Here is a 5,680-nt window from a genome sequence, read left to right as displayed (position 1 = left end):
CTCAGCCCTCGGCTCTAACCTTTTATTTTCTTTCTGATTCTCTCCCCCATCCCACTGAGGGAGGGGGGAGTGAGCGAGCAGCTGCGTGGTGCTGAGTTGCCAGCCGGGTTAAACCACGACACTTTCTCCTGCTCCAGCCTCTCTTTCTGAGAATGCTTTTTTTTTCCCTCTTGCACTTGTGATTTTAGGTTTTGCAATTCCCAACTGGAAGAAAACCCAGTGTGCTGGTTTTGGCTGGGGTAGAGTTAATTTTCTTCACAGTAGCTGATATGGGGCTATATTTTGGAAGTAGTGTTGATAACACAGGGATGTTTTCGTTGTTGCTGAGCAGGGCTTACACAGAGTCAAGGACTTTTTTACCTCTCACCCCACCCCACCAGCGAGGGGGTTGGGGGGGGGGCAAAAGAAGCTAGGAGGGGGCACAGCCAGGACAGCTGACCCCAACTGACCCAAGGGATATCCCACACCATATGACATCATGCTCAGGATATAAAGCTGAGGGAAGGAGGAAGGTGTGTGTGGGGGTGTTCAGAGTGATGTCTTTTGTCTTCCTGAGTAAACATTACACATAATGGAGCCCTGCTTTCCTGGAGATGGCTGGACATCTGCCTGCCCATGGGAAGTAGGGAATGAATTCCTTTTGTGCGCAGCTTTTACTTTACTTAATCTGTCCTTACCTCAACCCATGAGTTTTCTCACTTTTACCCTTCCAGTTCTCTCCCCCATCTCACCAGGGAGGAGCGCACGAGCAGCTGGGTGGTGCTGAGCTGCCAGCTGGGATAAAACCATGACACCCAGGAAAACCAAAAGCCAACCCTTTGCGCAGTTGCTACAAGCAAAAAGAAAAGTGGATGCTCAGTAGCAGAAAGTTCGACACACACATTTTTACCATCTTTAATTCTCATTTACACAGAGCTCACCAAACAATGTATGCTTTTCTCCACCCAGTCTGTCAGATGACTTTGCCTGAGGGGATGTTCCTCCCTGCATCAGTCTTTTATTTACCTTTTCTTAAAGCATTATTTGCAAGAAGCAACATGATGGAAAACAACTCAGCTCACAATTTCTTCTGTCCTTTGCATTCCCAAATTTTCAACCCAAGAGGAATTGTTCTTGGAGACAGAAAAAACATCTGAAGTACCAAGGTACCGACTATTTGCAGTTCAAAGTGAGGGGCTGAGGGAACATGGCTGGGCCTGCTGTTTGCCTGCCCTTCTGCTGAGCAACCCAAACAGCATCTGCCACAAACAGCATCAGAACTTCCTTGTGATTATAACAGAGGGGAAACAAAGGCATCTACAACTCTGATCAAACACAGAAATTACCCTTTCACACCCAAGCATGACACAGCATCTGGGCTTTGCATGCACCAGTCGAGTTTTTAAGCCATTTCAGTGAAACCTGCAAGTCTTTGCATGAAGACCAACTGATTCCTTGTTCAGCATCTCCTGAGTCACCAGGACTCTTTCAAAGGTTCATTCAGCACCTAAGGTGTCTGCCTCAATTACAAAGGGACAGTCTGTGCCAACATTGTGTCATACAGTTTCCACTTTATGCAAGTACCAGCTAGCTACCTTGACGCACTAGTGCCTAGGATACTGCCAGTCGCTTCCTTTCTTCCACCAAGAAACCACGTGCTACAGATACGGCAGGACAAAGTCACCCCTCTACCACCTCTGGTTCTAAATTAGATGCCAGGCCAAGAAATGGTATCTTGCGACAAACAAGTCTGGTTTAATTTTAAACAACTGAAAACAAATAATTACAAAGTAGACAAGAGAAGCATTCACCCCTCTGAAGTACTACCTAATTCACAACTGTATGCAATTTCAGCCCATCGGTTATTTTGCTGAAAACTTTTTAATTCACAAATTTGGCTATGTGAACAGTTCTGCCACAGGCATGGGTTCTCACTGGTCGCTGAAAGGAATGGTACCTACTCACTGGGGCCGAATTATTTTCAAACCTGCAGATATAAACCTACACAGCTACGTGCCTGACAGTAGCTTCTCCCTCTGGCAGACCCTGCACCATCCTGCAGTTCTTCCCCCAAGGTCTATTTACTTCTACTGCAGATAAGAGATATATGAGAACAGACAAACAACCAGCTGTTTTCTACTCTAAGCAACCTTTGCTTTTAATTTAATTAAGCAAATCTCTAAATTGAGGGAAAGTTGATTTTAAGCATGATTTTCTTAACAGTTTATCCATACAGCAAGTTACCTGTTAATGATCCTGGTCACTCTCACGGTCTTCTCCAGATGGTTCCACTTCCTCTGGACTCTGATGGCAGTGGCACTGCTATCAGCTGTACAGAGCAGAAACAAGCATCAAGCCCTGGATCCCCGAGAAGAGCAGCTGGACTCACTAACCAGCAGTAGTTCCAAAAATCACTTGGGTTTCTTTTCCCAGCATTTGCTCACCTGACGACCTGACAAACCAACCCCACTTACTACATTTAAATTGGAGAGGGGCTTTTTGGTCAAACACAAACCCTAAGCAAGCGACTGGTGTGTCACTTAAGTGATCAGATGAATCGGTGATGTTACCATTGCTTAGCTCCAGAGCCTGCCAGCATTTTGCTCACCTTCCAGCTACACGTGCACGAGAGCTCTTGGCAGCGCACACCGGGTTTCAAGCTGGCTTTCCTTCAGACAGCATGGAAGAGTTGATCCTCCGCTGCTAAAAATCTGCATGCAGGGTCAGCAGTGTCTCCTAAGAGGCAAACACTAAGCCACGTGCCGGTCAGGAATGGTTCTGTTTGAACAGCTAATCACAGGTTTGTGGCAACAACAAAACTAGGTATAAAGGGCATGCATAAGTTTGTCACAGAACATGCGTCTAGTTTTTGCAGTCTCATTATACGCTTCATAGAAGTTATCTACTTTGCGCATATATGTACACATATATGCACATGTGCCCTTGTGCAGCATTGCTGAAAGGCACAGAGACTAAAACAAACAAAAAAAATCAATTAAACCCCCTAGGAAAGCAGTATGATGAAATCATGCTCACTCTTGTGCCCAAAGTCCTCTCTAAAGTATACGATTCCTGGCCTGGGGAAACAGTTTCTGGAGGGGAAAAAAGTAACACTGCTACTGCAAGTTATTTAACCATCAACTTTTTTTTTAAACACACTGGCAGCTTCTGCTGTTCACATTAGACTCATGCTGCATAGCTATGTATTCTGTAAAAAACTAGTGGCACACTCCCCGCCTACAGCACATTTCAGACAGACTACTGAAACCATTGGCAAGCTATGCACATGAGTCACTGTTAAGCTAGTCTGGCATGTAAACACTTACCTCGAGGTCTGAGGCTACAGGTAGGGACAGCAGTGATTAAGCTCTCAACTCCCAGCTCTACCTTTAGGATTTAAAAAAAAAAAAAAAAAAAAATCTACAAACACAGCACCCATCAGTTACCAGTGTCTGAAAACATGAGAGAATTGGGGTCATCCCTTCTCCCCATCCCTGGTACCCCCACATTCTCAAGACAGGCAACCCAAAAGAAGGGTCTTCCTGATCTCACAAGCATCCAACATTAGACCAGGCTCTGTGAATCATTATTTTGTTTCCCGATTAAGTGTTCCCATGGAGCTTCATTGCCTGTATTACAGCCATAGAGGCTGCACAAAAATTGTACTTGCCTTTCAAGATACAACTGGACGCAAGCATTAGCATGCTTTTATCCCAGCGTGTTCAGGCAGAGATGCAACTGAGCATGCATGCAAGTGCAAGCATACCAAGTTTTCTAGTCACTCTGCACCACCGCTTCCACAGAAAAGTTCTCAGCACACCCTAAAAATAAGCATGTTGTCCAGGTCTGACCACCCAGGGGACACGAGTGCAGCAAGATGTGGCACCTCAAAACTCAACCTTCAATGACACCATTCTGCATCAGAAAAGTAACTGAGCCCAACTGATGTTAATTGACTCACAATGTAATCATCATGTATCAAAACAATCAGCAGTACAGAACACGCAGTAAAGATGATTAACTCAAGTTGAACTTTTATTTTCAGGATTAAAACCCCAATGATATAGATGCAGAGTAAAACAGAAGGAAACAGATGTCAACCCAAGGTTATGTGCAGTTCAAAAGAGGCATCCTGGTTTCACAAAACTGAATTGGACAGATGGATAAAGCACAAACTACCAAGAGAAAGAAGAGAAACTGAACAAAATATAAATTGAGAATAGGTAACTCCTCTTCACCTGGCTCCCTCTGCCCCCTTCCACAGTACAAACAACACAAATACAAAAAAAAATCCTGCAAAATACATTTGACTGTGGAAAATCAAAGAACCAAAGTTATTTTTATGTAGGATGTACCAATCAATACTTTTTTCAGAATTAAGAATACATTGCAGTTCAATTTAAGTGAGATACAGAAGAATTTATCACAGGTCTAACAAAGGGCTAGAGAAGTACTGTTTCAATGGACACCACACAATCCATAAATATTCAGGAATATAAAATATAATCAGATTCAGCAAACAGTTCTAAAGCCAATATTTCTATTCCAATCCCTACAATTATAAGTTAAAGCTTGTTTACTTCGTAAGACTTGAGGAGAAATACATAGGCTTATGAACTACACACATTTCTTCAACACAATAGATGTATCAAATCAGTGGGACTGATTATTTTTAATACAAAATAGAGACCAATTTAACAACCTAAACCAAACATCTAATGGGATTATCATTGGACAGTATGACTAAATAACTCACTACACTCTTACCACAGTTATCCCAACATACATGTCCTTAACATAACATTTATTACCTCTTCAGCATATGCACTGGCTCTTCTACCCGAGTCAAAGCTGGAATGTCAGATATAAAAAGAAAAAAAAAAAAATCTTCTTTTCCACTGCTGAAAGGGCTACATCTTGAACAGACTTGAATTTTGAATGAAGTTTTGGGTCAGTTCTGTTCTTCACATTAGACAATTTCTCTGTGCTTAAACCACCACTGAAAATTTTTGTCCCAAACAGTGGTCCTCTGACTGAAGAATTTGCTTATTGGGGATAGGTAACAATCTGCTCAAGTCTAGATTAAAGTCTTAGTAAAACTGCATTTAGACTCTTAAATATGTAGACTCAAGTAAACCTCAAGTCACACATGCTCTGTCAGACTCCCACGGGTAACCTGATTTTAAATCAAAATGGCCACGTCCTATTTATCTATAGAAGTCCTAAGTCCTGGTCTGCTATACAATACAATGATGAACTCTGATACCTGAGACAGGTATGCAAAGAAAGTATTTCCAAAGGCTTAGCCAGATGAGAACAATAGATAAGCATCTTGGCAGATGCCCCGCTTCTGTTTGAGCCAAAATCCCTGCTCTAAAGTGCTTATTCAGCTTTACAGCACAGGTGCTTTCTAAACTCCAACGTAGTAACTCAGTACCAACAGAGCAGAAAACAACATGTGGTCAGGAGCAAAGATACCATCTTCGCTTTATTCCTTTCTTCTCTAAAGAGTCTGTTTAGCCAAGCATGGGCCTTTCCGCAATCAGCATTTGCGCTCTGAAGACTCCCTGTCTGACACAGCAGCCACAGCACCCCTGAAGCTCGCCTTGCCAGCACTGTCTCCAGCAGGATCCCCTCCACCACAGCAGAGCACATGCAAGTTGGCATCCCTTCTGTTCTTGAGACAAAACTGGACAGCAGG

Source organism: Egretta garzetta, unplaced genomic scaffold (assembly GCF_000687185.1).
Source record: "Egretta garzetta isolate BGI_Z169 unplaced genomic scaffold, ASM68718v1 scaffold278, whole genome shotgun sequence".
NCBI classification, from domain to species: Eukaryota; Metazoa; Chordata; class Aves; order Pelecaniformes; family Ardeidae; genus Egretta; species Egretta garzetta.
Note: the sequence above shows the minus strand (reverse complement) of the source record.